We start from the raw sequence: 15,920 nt of genomic DNA on the forward strand, positions 1-15,920 counted from the left end.
CCTGCTGCCAGCGTTTTATCAGAGCGGGTTTTTAGTGCCGCTGGCGCATCCGCCTGTCAACTGAAAATGCTGACAGGCTGTCTCTTATAAAAATGAACAAGGGCTGGATTGGGCCAGACTTCTCAACACCACCGAATGATAGCAGCGTAACATAACTCAAATCCAGTGTCTTTTCTTGGACGGTGTATTCCCTTGCCCCTTTTCACACCCAGACATGGGTATACGCTTGCTGATTTTGGCTATTTGCTCTTGTCCTCCTTCTTCTCCTCATACTCCACCACCATATCACCAGGGTGACCGTGGTCCGTGATGCAACACCCATATAATTTTTTTAAAGGGTGTTTATGATGCCCGTAAAGATTTTTTTATACAGTATGTTCATGTATACCCCCCCAGGGGTAAATGTTTGTCAGCCTATACACTTAGTGCATGGGCATTACAAGTATAGGAGGCCCGCTCCTTTCTAATGGGAACATTTTTTTTTATGAGACCCTCCTCCACTTCTCTTCCAAGGGGCATTGGAGTGCCTCCCAATTTTTGGCAGCCCTTGCATTCACTGCATAGGTCAACACTATGGGAGACCCACTTCCTAATAATGGGAACATTTTTTTATGAGGCCCTCTACGTCTCTGCCAAGGGGCATTGGAGTGCCTCCAAATTTTTGGCAACCCTTGCATAAACTGCATAGGCAAACACAATGGGAGACCCACTTCCTAATAATGGGAACATTTTTTCATGAGGCCCTCCTCTAAGTCTCTTGAAAGGGGTATTGGGGTGCATCCAAATTTTCAAAGTGGTATTGGGGTGCGTCCAAATTTTGGGCAGCCCTGCCACTCACTGCATACGCAATAACAGTATAGGAGACCCACTCTTTAGTAATGGGAACAATAAAACATAGCCGGCTGATGGCTTTCTAAGAATAGTGAGGGCCGACTGCTGGCCCTTTAAGAATAGTAAAGGCGCCTGATGGCCCTATAAAAATAAACTTTGTGACTTTCAGAGTCCCTCCTTCATAAATGAAACACGATGTGTCTGATGATATCTCACACACCACATGGCCAGATACGGTTGTAAAATGTTAAAATGACATTTCCTGGTGAATGCATTTGTCACGGTTGAAAGCAATGCAAAAGTGAAAAAATGCATCAAAAACGCTATGTGAACATAGCCCAAGGTGTGGAGGAGCATTTTTGTTTTTGGTTATTTATTTTGCTTTATATACAAGTCATTACCCTGGAAAGGATGTTCCTTAACATATTTCCCAGGAAAATCCATTTTGGTTTTGTTTTGGTATGTTTTATTGTGAGTCCATAAAAGTGGCGTAATACCTCTGACAACGTTGTTGACAGAAGTGACCTGGGAGTCAGAAATGCTTCCAGGGGTCTTCCCCATGCTGTCCCCATGTCATTTGAGCACTGTTCCCATCGATTTGGGCAATTTTTAGGCCCTATGCAGACCGCCGGGGGGAGCCTCCTGAAAAATGCTCGAGTTTCCCATAGACTTACATTGGGCTCGTTGCTCGGGTTGAGCACCCAAGTATTCCAATGTGCTCGACCCGAGCATCGAGCACCCGAGCAATTTTAGTGCTCGCTCATCACTATTCCCTACCCATTCCTTGGAATGCAAGCGCAAGTATGCAGCCAGCCACCCACCCACAGGCTGCAATACTATACTGCCAAATTTTTGACTGCTGCTTGCACTTGAAATGTGGCCTTTTAGGCTCGTGGAGGCAGAAGCTGTCCACAACCTCGCGGCGGCTGGGTGTCCATACTCAGTTCCCAGCCACCACTATTTCTCTCGGTGTCGTCTCCGCCTTCCACAAGCACGGGTCCCACAATATTACCTATGCCCTCCTCAGTGCACTTACTGGGAAGGACCGCCTAACCACAAACACGTGGTCAAGTGATTGTGGCCAGGGACTGTACGGAGCCAATCCACAGCTTGTCGGTGAGTTGTATTTCATCACAGACATATTTTTTAGCTCGGTGAAAGGACTAACTTTTGGGAAACCGTATCTACTCCGGCTGTCATTTCTCCGTCACCAGGTTCCGCCCATTATCACATACGACCATGCCTGGCTGTATGTTCAGCGGTGAGAGCCACAGATCAGGCTGCTGTGTTACAGCTTTCAACAACTCTGCAGCGGTGGGCGGTTTGTCACCTAAGCAATAAGCATGTTATCTTCAGCACAGCCTGTTGCCACTTGGCCAAGGCAGTGCTGCAGTGCTTTCAGCTTGTGACTGATGTGGTCTTTCGGAGATGGAGGCCGAACTGGAGGAGGAGGTGCAGGAGGTGAACAATGTGATTGCATCGAGGTTACATAGGCGACTCTGGTTTTTATACTAAAGAAAGATCCTACTGTGTTTTGTTTATTTCACGTTATTTTTTAAGACAAATGTATTCACCGGGAAATGTCACTTTAACATTTTACAACCTTATCTGGCCATGTGGTGTGTGACACATCATCAGACACATCCTGTTTCATTTATGATGGAGGGACTCTGAAAGTCACAAACCTATTTTTATAGGGCTATCAGACGGCCCTTACTATTCTTAAAGGGACAGCAGTCGGCCCTCGCTATTGTTAGAGAGCCATTAGCCGGCTATGCTTTGCTGTTCCCATTATTAATGAGTGGGTTTCCTATACTGTTATTGCGTATGCAGTGACTGCAAGGGCTGCCAAAAATTTGTAGGCACTCCAATGCCCCTTGCAAGAGACGTAGAGGTCCGACAGCCTCCTAAAACAATGTTCCCATTATTAGAAAGTGGGTCTCCTATAGTGTTTGCCTATGCAGTGAAGCAATGGCAGTTAAAAATTTGGAGGAACTTCATTGCCCCTTGCAAGAGACTTAGAGGTCAGAGAGCCTCCTAAAACAATGTTCTCATTATTAGAAGTGGGTCCCCCATAGTGTTTGCCTATGCAGTGAAGCAACGACTGCCAAAAATTTGGAGGAACTCCAATGCCCCTTGCAAGAGACGTAGATATGTTGATATGGTACATATGGTGGTAATATGGTGGTGGAGGATGAGGATGCTGAGAACGAGGAAGACAAGAGCAAATAGACAAAATCAGGAAGTGTATACCCATATCTGGGTGTGAAGACAGTGGTGCATGGGAATAGTTAGACCTCCCCAAACAAAGACGCTGTATTTGAGTTTATGTTACGCTGCTATCATTCAATGGTGTTGAGAAGTCTGGCCCAATCCAGCCCTTGTTCATTTTTATAAGAGTCAGCCTCTCAGCATTTTCAGTTGACAGGCGAATGCGCCTATCGGTTATAATTCCACCGGCGGCACTAAAAACATGCTCTGACAAAACACTAGCGGCAGGGCTGGCTAGGACCTCCAAGGCGTAGAGAGCCAGTTCATGCCATGTGTTCAGCTTGGATACCCAATAATTATAAGGCTCAGAGGAATCACGGAGGACGTTGGTATGGTCGGCAAGGTACTCTCTCACCATCTTCCGAAACGTTGCACTCCTTGTGAAAGTACCCCCCGCCTCAGGGCCCGTGCGATGGGAGGGTCTGAGGAAACTGTCCCAGAACTTTGACAGTGTTCCCCTGCCTCTGCTGGATTGAAGTTGTGTCTCTCTCGCCTGTACTCCTTGGTTGTCCAACGTAGTGTGACCTCTGCCGCCAGCGTTTTCAGTTGGGAATTTTTTCACTAATTCCGCAACAAGAGCCTTCTCGTACTGCCCCATTTTATTAGGTCTGTCCTGCAAAGGAATAAGAGACATAAAGTTCTCCCTGTAGCGTGGGTCTAGAAGTGTCACCAACCAGTAATGACTGTCACCCAAAATCTAGACAATGCGAGGGTCACGGGAAAGGCAGCATAACATAAACTCAGCCATGTGTGCCAGACTGCAAAGAGGCAAGACTTCCGTGTCCTCACGGACGACTGACCATGCTCTCCTCCTCCCTGTCCTCAGGCCATCCACGCTGAACAGACGGTATGGCAGTTGTGTAGGTAGTACCGTCTATAGCGCAGGAAACTAGCTTCTGTTCTTCCTCCTCCTCATTGTCACCCAATCCACGTTGGGATGAGATGAGGCTGGGCTGTGTGTAATCACCCTGTATGGTTCCTTGCTCCATCTCATCGTGCTCCGCCTGCAATGCATCCTCTTTAATTGAGAGCAGAGAGCGTTTCAGAAGACAGAGAAGCGGGATGGTGACGCTAATTATGGCGTCATCGCCGCGCACCATCTTGGTGGAGTCCTCAAAGTTTTGGAGGATGGTACAGATGTCTGACATCCATGTCCAATCCTGAGGTTTTATGTGTGGAGCCTGACCTGAATACCGATGGCCTTGTTGATGCAGGTAGTGAACAATTGCCCTCTTCTGCTCACAAATCCTTCCCAACATCTGCATTGTAGAGTTCCAACGCGTGGGGACATCACACACCAGTCGGTGAGCCGGAAGCTTTAAACGCTGCTGAAGCACGGCAAGAGCGGCGGAAGCTGTAGCTAACTTTCTAAAATGAGCACACAGTCGGCGTACTTTGACAAGCAGATCCGGGTAGGTTTTGAGAAAATGCTGAACCACGAGGTTAAGCACATGGGCTAGGCATGGTACGTGTGTGAGCTCGCCTCGCCTCAGAGCCGCAACCAGGTTCCGGCTATTATCACACACGACCATGCCTGGCTGTAGGTTCAGCGGTGTCAGCCACAGATCTACCTGCTCTTTCAGAGCTATCCACAACTCTTCAGTGTTGTCAGGCTTGCCACCTAAGCATATTAGCTTCAGCACAGCCTGTTGCCGCTTGGCCGAGGCAGTGCTTCAGTTCTTCCAGTTTGCGACTGATGTGGTCATTTCGGAGATGGATGCTGAAGAGGAGGAGAAGGTGCAGGTGTAGAATGTGAAGGCAACCCTGATTGACCCAAGGCCCGCAATCCTCGGTGTCGGGAGGATGTGTTTCGTCCCAAGGTCCGAATGGGTCCCGGCTTCCACTATGTTAACCCAGTAAGCCATCAGCGATATGTACTTTCCCTGCCCACAAGCACTTGTCCACGTGTCTGAGGTTAGGTGGACTTTCCCAGTAACTGCGTTGTTGAGGGCACAGCTACTCTTGTGGGACACGTGCTTGTGTAATGCGGGGACGGCACACCGGGAGAAATAATGGTGGCTGGGGACCGAGTACCGAGGGACAGCCGCCGCCATGAGGTTGCGGAAAGCTTCCGTCTCCACGAGCCTAAAAGGCAACATTTCGAGCGCAAGCATTCGCAAAATGTGTGAATTTAGTAGTGTGGCCTGTGGGGCGTTAGCTGCATATTTGTGCTTGCGTTCCAAGGACTGCGGTAGGGACAACTGAACGCTGCGCTGGGACAAGGACGTGGACGTGCTTCCTGATGCTGCTACTTGAGAGTGTGCAACGACAGGTGCAGGGCTGGAGGCATCTTCGCATGCACCATGGACAGAGGATTTGCGTGCACGCAGAACAGCGGAACAAGCAGTGGTGTCACTCACAGACACTGTTGCTGGACCCTGGGGTTCGGCCCACTTAGTCTGGTGCTTTGCTGCCATGTGCCTGATCATGCTGGTGGTGGTCAGGCTGGTAGTTTTGCTACCCCTGCTGATGCTGGCCTGGCAGGTGGTGCAAATGGCCTTTTTGAGGTTATAGGCAGAGTCTTTAAAAAACAACCAGACTCAAGAAAACCTAACAGTTGTACTGGCAACTTCCGTCGTGTTGATGTTAAGGGGAACGGTTGCCCGCCTTCTGTCTGCGGTCACCTCACTGCTTGTTCTTGCCTGTTGTAGTGCTATGCCTCCCTCCCCCTGTGTGCTGCTGTCCTCGCTCTGCATGTCACCTTGCCAGGTTGGGTCAGTGACTTCATCGTCCACCACCTCATCTTCCACTTCCGGACCCTGGTCCTCCTCCTGACTTTCTGGCAATTGTGTCTCATCATCCACCTCATGTGAGTTTCCCACCGTTGCCTTCGTGTGACCCTGGCTGATCAAATATTTGTGCATCGCTATGTGCGATCTCCTTTTGCCCCGCTTCAAGTGGACCGGGCGAGAGGCCCGAATCTATAAATGGAAAAGTGAACAGCTCTTCGGAGTGTCCAAGTGTGGGATTGTTTGTCTCTGGGCACTCGGCATGGTGGGAGGAAGGAGGATCAGGGTGAGGAATTTGCAGTCCAGACTCACGGCTACTGAGACTTGACTGTGTGGAAGACAGGGTGGTGAATTTGGAGCACACTTATATGTGATTCGTGTGACGGAAAACCACAGTTTTAAATAGCTGGCCTGTAGTTTACTATTTTTCACAGCGATCTTGTGTCAATAACTTCACTGACACACTGCAACAAAATTGAAATGTAGGCCTGAAATGCCGGAATTTGGAGCACTCTTATATGTGATACGTGTGACAGAAAACCACAGTTTTAAATAGCTGGCCTGTAGGTAACTATTTTTCACAGCGACCTCGTGTCAATAACTTCACTGACACACTGCAACAAAATTTAAAAGGACTGAAATGCCTCAATTTGGAGCACACTTATATGTAATACGTGTGATGGAAAATCCCAGTTTTAAATACCTGGCCTGTAGGTTACTATTTTTCACAGCGACCTTGTGTCAATAACTTCACTGACACACTGCAACAAAATTTAAATGGAGGCCAATATTTTCCACGTTCACTACAAATTTCTGGATTTTTATCGCTGTTATATGGAAAGAATCTGGCCGTATTCTGCTGTGGCAACAAGCAAATGGAGCAGAAAACGGTGTTCTCTGGATTGCTTTTTAACCAAATAAGCTGGATTAAGATTAAAAAAATAATTATCCCTGGCCCCTGATACCTGGGGCTATTTGTAGAAATATCTGTAACAGAAGTTGCAGATAGAACTGTAATGGAGCCTCTTGTGATGTATTATATACTGCAGTCTGTCACATACACTGCCTGCCTAGCTCTATGAATTAACACATGTGCAAAGCAGTCATCAAAGCAAAAGGTGGCTACTTTGAAGAACCTAGAATATAAGACATATTTTCAGTTGTTTCACACTTTTTTGTTAAGTATATAATTCCACATGTGTTAATTCATAGTTTTGATGCCTTCAGTGTGAATGTACAATTTTCATAGTCAAGAAAATACAGAAAAATCTTTAAATGAGGTGTGTCCAAACTTTTGGTCTGTACTGTAGACTAACCGGACCTTCAATGGACCTCTTGCTATATGCACTGCCTGCCTACCACATACACTGCCTGCCTGCCTAACTTCTGCTATCACCACTGATTATATGCAGCTGGATTAGTCCTCAAAAGGACTGTTAGTTCAGATGGACATTATAGATATATGTTGTGGAATACCTATACTAACTCTAAACAAGCAAATCTCTCCCTGACGCAGCAGCACCTCTCCCTACTCTGCCTGATTCCAGGGTAGACTGTGACGAGCATGGCGGCGCCAGGTCTTATATACACCTCATGATGCTGTGCAGCCAGCCAATCACTGTAATGCCACAACCAACATGGCTACGGCATTACAGTGTATGACAGGCAATCCCTGCATGTTCATTGGCTCTCTAAAGGGCGCCAAACATGCAGGGAGGGGACCCGAGCTCCTGCCCGAGCAACCAGGAAATACCCGCAGAGCGCCGAGCATCTCGAGCAGTGAGATGCTCGGGCAACTACCGAGCAGTGGCGAGCACGTTCACTCATCACTAATATTTATACAATATATGTGACCTTGTTATTTTCTAGGCTGGAGATCATCGTGACAAGACGAGACATGGCTGGGTGATGTCGACATGAAGGTCTGACTAGATGGAGAAGAAACAGCAGAAACCGACTCTGATGAGATGAGACGTCAGCGGTAAGTGCCTGGATGTAAATATTATTCTGTATCTGCACTGTGTGACTTGGAGTAATAATGTTATCTGTAAAATCCCTTAGGCCACATTCTCAAATTTGTGTGAAATGTCCGTGTGCTGCCAGATTTTTTTATCGGATGGTCTGCGGACTCTTAGAGTTTTATAGATGCATTCATACATTCATGAAAATCACGGATCTGAGAATGAGATCTGTGAGGGTCAGAGAATGTCCTGTTCTGATCCGATTTTGAGGATCTGAATAGGACATGCTGAATGCGTCTGTAAAAGCGGGCTGCACACCGACACTGCACACAAATGCGGAAATGTAGCCAGGGCCGACTCCGAGTTTTTGAGGCCCCTGGGAGAAAGAGTCTCAGTGGGCCCCTTTAACACATACACAATTCATGATGCACAGATATCGCAGAGAAATATATATATATATAGTACAGTGCCAAAGATTTGACTTACTTCTTACATTACTTGAGTGATATTTATTGTAAATTCTACAAACGCTCAGAAATCCTCGCAGCGCACAGTGCATACCAGACAATATAGTCCTCCATACAGTATTATGGGCACAACTAAGTCCTCCATACAGTTATATGGGCCCCATATATTGCTCCATACAGAATAATGGACTCCATATAATGCTCCATACAGAATACTGGCCCCCTTAAAATTCTCCATACAGAATACTGGCCCCATATAATGCTCCATACAGAATACTGGCCCCCATATAATGGTCCATACAGAATATTGACCCCCATATAATGATCCATACAGAATACTGGCCCCCATATAATGTTCCATGCAGGCTGTGCCCCCATATAATGCCCCATGCAGGCTGTGCCCCCATATAATGCCCCATGCAGGTTGTGTCCCTATATAGTGCTCCATGCTGACTGTGCCCCTATACAATGCCACATGCAGGCTGTGCCCCCATATAATGCCACATGCAGGCTGTGCCCCCATATAATGCCACATGCAGGCTGTGCCCCCATATAATGATCCATGCTGGCTGTGACCCTATACAATGCCCCATGCAGGCTGTGCCCCCATATAATGCTCCATGCAGGCTGTGCCCCCATATAATGCTCCATGCAGGCTGTGCCCCCATATAATGCCCCATGCAGGCTGGGCCCCCATATAATGCCCCATGCCTCCTGGGCCCCCATATAATGCCCCATTCAGGTACCCCATATAATGCCCCATGCCTCCATACATAATAAAAAAATAAAATACTCACCTCACCCTACCTGCTGCTGCTGCTCTCATCGCTGCTGCTGCTCCGGACTCCTCAGCCGCGTCGCTGTCTTCCCGCTCTGTGCTGTGACTGCTCAGTAGACGGTGCGGTGGAAAGACGTCATAGCGCCCTCTGACCTGAGACGTCACAGTGCAGCAGCCATGGAAGATACAGGATCTGCGGAGGAAGCACGAGGAGTATTGTGTCGGGGCCCTGAGCAAGTGTGTGTGTGTGGGGGGGTGGGCACTGGCACCGCTCTCCTCCGCTCAAGGGTCCCATATCTCGCCAGAGTGCCCGACGTTGAGTGGGTTCCCCCCGCCTGCTCAGGGCCCCTGCACTTGCCTTAGTATATAGTGTACTCATTTATTATGTATAGCGCCATCCTTAGTTACATAGTTTCCTCCGTCCCTTATTACGTACCATCCTCTCTAGCTATATATGGTGCCGTCTCTTATTATATAGCTTCCTCTGCTGTTATGTACAGTGCTGTCCCTTACATAGCATATTCTTGTTATTTTTGTCTGTCACAGCGCAATCTTTTACTAGATAGTCTTCTCTTGTTAGATATAAAATGACTGCTGATGGAGCAGCCGGTGACCAGAAGACCAGTCCATCAGCTCCTCCATTAGAAAAGAAGCTTTCTCATGGCATCAGCCATCATTGCATTATATATCTAACAAGAGAGGACGCTATGTAATAAAGACAGGGGGCAATAAATAATCCAATATGTAAGGGACAGTGCTGTACATAACAAGAGAGGGCACTGTGTAATAAGGGATGGCAAAATACATAATAAAGGAGGCTATGTAAGATGTATATATGTGTGTGTGGCTATATATGCATCTGTAGCTTTGTCGCCATAAAAGTTGGGGGGCCCCAAGCAGTCAGTGTCCGCCCCTGCATAACACGATACACATAGTGGCCATCACGGGTAATGTGACGACACAGCTTCTAATCTTAATTAGCCAGAAATCTAGATTTGTTAGGCCAAGAGAAATACACTATTGTGTTTGTGTTGACTTTTGAATATATGTGTTTTTCTTTGGCTGGTCAAGAAGGACATACTGGTATTTGTATAAACCTGAATGTTGACTTCTCTTGGTCTGGGAACAATAATGTTTGTTAATATGCTAATAACTTATTGTACTAAGCCAGCTTGTTGTTGATTTACAAGAGCTGGGTGATACCAACTATGTAAATTAATTAAATGCTCAAACAATGAGACATGAGCCCTGCACCTTCCTTCCTTAGCCTGTGGATGTGTGCTTGAAAGGACAATTGTGAACTCTTTAAGGGACATATGCCTCTGTAGCAGACAGACTTGAATAAGAGAATTAAAGATTCTTCAGGACTGTAGTTTGGTAGCTTGGCTCCATCTAGAGAAACACAGATTTGGATTCTACAGGATCCCAGCCTAAGGGTACATGACCCTGACTGGAAGGATACAGATCTGATCCATTGATCATCAGAGGTTGAGGACACTTAAAGGCGATGAACGACACCCCTTTAAGAGACGGGAAACACGCGCCCTAACCACAGTGCCCGGGGATCTGTGTGCCATGCACATACCCCGAGCAGAGTCAGAGCCGGAAGAGGAGCGGGACCCTCCGGCCAGGGGCCACGGCGGTGAGAGAGTCGGCGTCTCTGCCGGGGGAGAGAGGCAGAGGGCAGAGATGCTGGCGTTACAATATACAGAGGATATAAAAAGTCTCCAAATGCCTGGTTTTGTCATGTAAAAAAAATCATACTAAGAAGAATAATTTCACAACTTTTTCCACCCTTTCTTTTTCAGATTATGGGTGACATTGAACTGAATTTTTTTGCAGTACAAAAAGAAAGAACTAAAATAAGACAATTTTGGGAACTTGCTGTAAAATCTGTTTCTCAGAGCCTTCATTGGGGAACACAGGAAACCATGGGTGTATGCTGCTGCCACGAGGAGGCTGACACTAGGCAGAAACAAAAAAGGCTAACTCCTCCCCAGCAGGCTACGTCCACCACCTGGGAGAGGACTATCCAGTTTGTGAGAAAGCAGTAGGAAAGGAGATTACCCTATATTGAACCAAACATGGCGCAAACAAGGGCGGGTGCTGTGTCCCCCAAAGAAGGCTCAGAGAAAGAGATTTTACAGTACGTACCCAAATTTTCTTTTCTCTAAAGCTTCATTGGGGGATACAGGAAACCATGGGACATCCTAAAGCAGTCCCTAGGCTGGAGAGAAACAGCTACTCCAAAAGGTAAAGCCAGGTTCTTCTGCTGCACGCAAAACCGTCCAATAGAGGCTGGCGGTTGCTGAACCATATAGGACTAGAAGAAAAGGTGAGGACCTAAGACCAGAAAGTAGCCTAGCTGGATCAAGGGCAAAACAGCCCATGAAGCTCTCACTGTCATGAGGAGAGAGCCTGGGATTCTCAGCTGGATCGGACCTTTTCTTCACTCTGTACTCTCCTAAGCTAAGAAGACCGGAAATCTGGGAATGCTGCTCTGGTGAGATCCTGCTTGAAAAGAGACCATTCTAGATAATGAGAGGAAAGAAGTATGAAGTACCTAAAGAGGGAGAAGGAGTAACCACCCCAGAGGAGAGGGATAGAGGCGGGCGTAGGACCCCTCTCTCCCCGCGGGACAAAGGACATATTTCCTCTGGAAGTGGATATAAGAAACACCTTAGGAAGGAAGGAGCCCTTTTTATGGGACAAGGGGCCCAGATCTTCTGGAATGGAATATAAAGGGTGGGAACAGACCAGAATCTAGGCTCAACCGTAGGAAAAAGGACCGTGGCATGACCTGACTTATGCGGAAGGTAGGTGGTTGCATCGCTGTATTAAAGGTTTACAGAACCTGGTCAAAGAAAACAAGCACCCACAATACTGCAGCTTCTGCGGTTAAGAAGCAAAAGAATAAGCTGAGCATTCTGAAGGAAGAAGGAGTCTTGGGAAGAAGGTCTGAACAAGAAAGGATCCTGGGAAAACAGTCCTGGACAACGTGGGAGTGTCTGTGGGACGAATACTGAGTCCTGGGCCAGTCCAGGAAAAAGATGCGGAGAGAAGCGAGACATTGAAAGTCGGCCCCAAAACAGAAGGCTGCCCTATTTAGGATACCATCCTAAACTAGTTATTGCAGATGGGACAGATCCTGAATTTCGGAGGGCTGGTAGAGGGAACACCCCTGCTCTTTCCAACGTCCTAGGTCATGAGACCCATTAAGACTGTTCCCCAGCCCGGGAGACAAGTATCTAGGGACACTCTTATGACCGAACGCAAATTGTTTTGCTAGAGGGGCAAAAAACTAAAGTTCGATCCAGGGATGGACCATCCTGACCATTGCGAAGGGAGGATAGATGCATCCAGTGTCCCCACAAACATGCCCAACAAGTCACCGAAGAGACTAGATCTCAAAGAGAATGACCGAGGATCACCATGGGAGGAGCGACAGTGAGAAAAAAATCCGCACACAGGAGAGCTAGGTAAGGTGACGCCTGTAAGATGACAGAAATGACCGCCCGTCTGAAGGGAATGCTCTGATAATAAGATCCTTACCTGTCTTTGGAAAAAAAACAACAGCCAAATGGTCTCGTGGTTACCCGGATAGGACCGGTTTGAGAAGGGGCTCTCGTATCCTGAAAGGCGGAAGTTCTCTTGGCGAATGGGATAGAAACAGCAAGAAAGACGATCCTTGTCTGGTAGGGGGTCGACTGATCCAGCCTGTGGAATCAGGTGCTCATATCCTGTGGCAACTGGAGATCCCAGTCAATCTCGATCCCAGACAGGTGACAAGTGACAACCCTTAAAAAGGAAGGGAAAAAAGGAGGATACTCTGCACGTGGCATCGTGGACCAGAGGTGAGCCTCTTGCGCTGAGTTTCCCTTACAACCGATGATTCCGCTGGTGCTGGAAACTGCCGAGAACTGTAAGGAAAGAAAAAAGGGTGCGTTCAATACTCATGAAGGCATGTTGCTCAGCTAGATCTAATAACTTTGTTGTAGGAGACCCAGAGGGAAACCTGGAACAGGAACATGGGTAGACAGAGAAAAAAACCTGCCCAACCATAGCAATGAGTCTAGTTTTGAGGGCTGATCCTGCGACCTGCAAGTGCAGATATAGCCAGAAGACCCTGCCATGATCATGAAACGACAGGGTGGGTCTGCGTAGAACCTGAGGACAATGGTGTTGAACAACATACCAGAAACAAAACAGAACTACTGAAAATGGATACAGGTTCCGTGGGATAAGAGGGGCACATTCCTATGACGGTCAGAGAACCTGTTCACTGATTTGATCCATGACTGTAATACCACTATGTGTGTAGAACCATGTCTGTCGCTTTCTGAAGGACTCGAGGTGATCCGTGTCTGCGGAAACAAAAAATTGAGTAGTAAATCGAGAACTAGACGGTTAATGGGATAGGCAACCACTTTATAGCTGTAAACAAGAGGAGCTAGTAGGTCTGATGCCCTTTGGAAAGTGGACATAAAACCGGCAGTAGTCGGCCTTGGAAACCGCTCCTTAACTATGGTCCTTGAGCTATTGGGACTGTTTCCATAGCGGAAGGTAGCTCTATTACTGTGGACATGGAGATTGGCGAGTCTGACGTACACCGGAGAGTGTACAGAGAACTAGACTGAAGATGTTTAGGTAACCGCTCTGTTATAAAATAATAACTCTGGTGACACATGGGTTCTAACCTACTATCGCTAGTAGGAGCACTGTATGTGCACATCCCTGGTGGATTTGAGGACCTGTCCATAGAGGTGTAAGGCTCCTGTGTATGCTATAGGCGCGGGCACCCTGCCAGGGACCAGGGAATTAACTGACCGGTGACCACAGGCTGCAGGAGAATCTGTGGGCCCTTTTAGAAAGACAGAGCTGAAAGGAAAAAGGATCTAGAATGTTACCTACTGTGGACACAATTTCCTGAGCATACCTCATTCGCAGGGACACTCCATCAAATTCTTTGTGATCGGAGAAAAGGACACTCGCGAGGAGCGTTTGGTTTTCCTGAGAGAGACAAAGGGCTCCATGGGAGTAGGCTCGAATATCTCGACTAATAGCCTGCGTGACAGCTGTTATCGGGCTGTCCATCAATGGCCTGGAGTGTCTGGTTCCCGTGTAGATCGGAAACCGACTTGGACAGAAGGGTGGGGAGGTCTGACCTTAGATCTCTGGGAAAAATCAGCAAGACCTGAAAGTAATCCTAAATGATGTAGGAAGCAAGGGGGATCCAGACGTGAAACTGGAGTGTGCCCACTTCCAGGAACTCTGCGTGATCTGCCGTAGATGAATGCATCTGATACATCTTGGGAAATGATTAAAGCAGTAGAAGCGGAGGGCTTGCTAGGCAGTTGCGAAGGGACCTCTACCAAGGGCTGGGGTACCTTGGTTAGGGTGGTTACTGGATGAAATAGGGCGGCAACCACTCGGAATACCGCTTTCACCCTTGGTGGCAGGGAGCTCCCAAGAGACCTGCGTGCTTGTGCTTGCTGCGGTCGAGCTCCTGCTTACCTGTGGGCAGTCTTGTAGTAAACTAATACCATAATAACATTGATGGCTTTAGAATGAGATGTTCCACAAACTCTATGGTCTTGGAGAGAGATGTCCCACAAAACTCTGGTTTTGGAATGAGTAGTCCCACAAACTCTATGGTTTTGGAATGAGATATCCCACAAACTCTATGGTTTTGGAATGAGATGCCCCGCAAATTCGACGGTTTTGAAATGAGATGTCCCACAAAATTCAGTGGTTTTGAAATTAGATGTTCTACAAACTCTATGGTTCTTGGAATGAGATGTCCCACAAATTACAGTGGTGGCCGAAAGTATTGGCACCCCTGCAATTCTGTCAGATAATACTCAGTTTCTTCCTGAAAATGATTGCAATCACAAATTCTTTGGTATTATTATCTTCATTTAATTTGTCTTCAATGAAAAAACACAAAAAGAATTGTCCTAAAGCCAAATTGGATACAATTCCATACCAAACCTAAAAAAGGGGGTGGACAAAAGTATTGGCACTGTTTGAAAAATCATGTCATGCTTCTCTAATTCGTGTAATTAACAGCACCTGTAACTTACCTGTGGCACCTAACAGGTGTTGGCAATAACTAAATCACACTTGCAGCCAGTTAACATGGATTAAAGTTGACTCAACCTCTGTCCTGTGTCCTTGTGTGTACCACATTGCGCATGGAGAAAAGAAGACCAAAGAACTGTCTGAGGACTTGAGAAACCAAATTGTGAGGAAGCATGAGCAATCTCAAGGCTACTAGTCCATCTCCAAAGACCTGAATGTTCCTGTGTCTTCCGTGCGCAGCATGGCACTGTGGCTAACCTCCCTAGATGTGGAAGGAAAAGAAAAATTGACGAGAGATTTTAACGCAAGATAGTGCGGATGGTGGATAAAGAACCTCGACTAACATCCAAACAAGTTGAAGCTGCCCTGCAGTCCGAGGGTACAACAGTGTCAACCCGTACTATCCGTCGGCGTCTGAATGAAAAGGGACTGTATGGTAGGATACCCAGGAAGACCCCACTTCTTACCCCAAGACATAAAAAAGCCAGGCTGGAGTTTGCCAAAACTTACCTGAGAAAGCCTAAAACGTTTTGGAAGAATGTTCTCTGGTCAGATGAGACAAAAGTAGAGCTTTTTGGGAAAAAGCATCAACATAGAGTGTACAGGAAAAAAAAAGAGGCATTCAAAGAAAAGAACACGGTCCCTACAGTCAAACATGGCGGAGGTTCCCTGATGTTTTGGGGTTGCTTTGCTGCCTCTGGCACTGGACTGCTTGACCGTGTGCATGGCATTATGAAGTCTGAAGACTACCAACAAATTTTGCAGCATAATGTAGGGCCCAGTGTGAGAAAGCTGGGTCTCC

This window comes from Phyllobates terribilis, unplaced genomic scaffold (genome assembly GCF_046119375.1).
Source record: "Phyllobates terribilis strain yellow unplaced genomic scaffold, ASM4611937v1 Scaffold_7__3_contigs__length_470593459, whole genome shotgun sequence".
Classification (NCBI taxonomy): Eukaryota; Metazoa; Chordata; class Amphibia; order Anura; family Dendrobatidae; genus Phyllobates; species Phyllobates terribilis.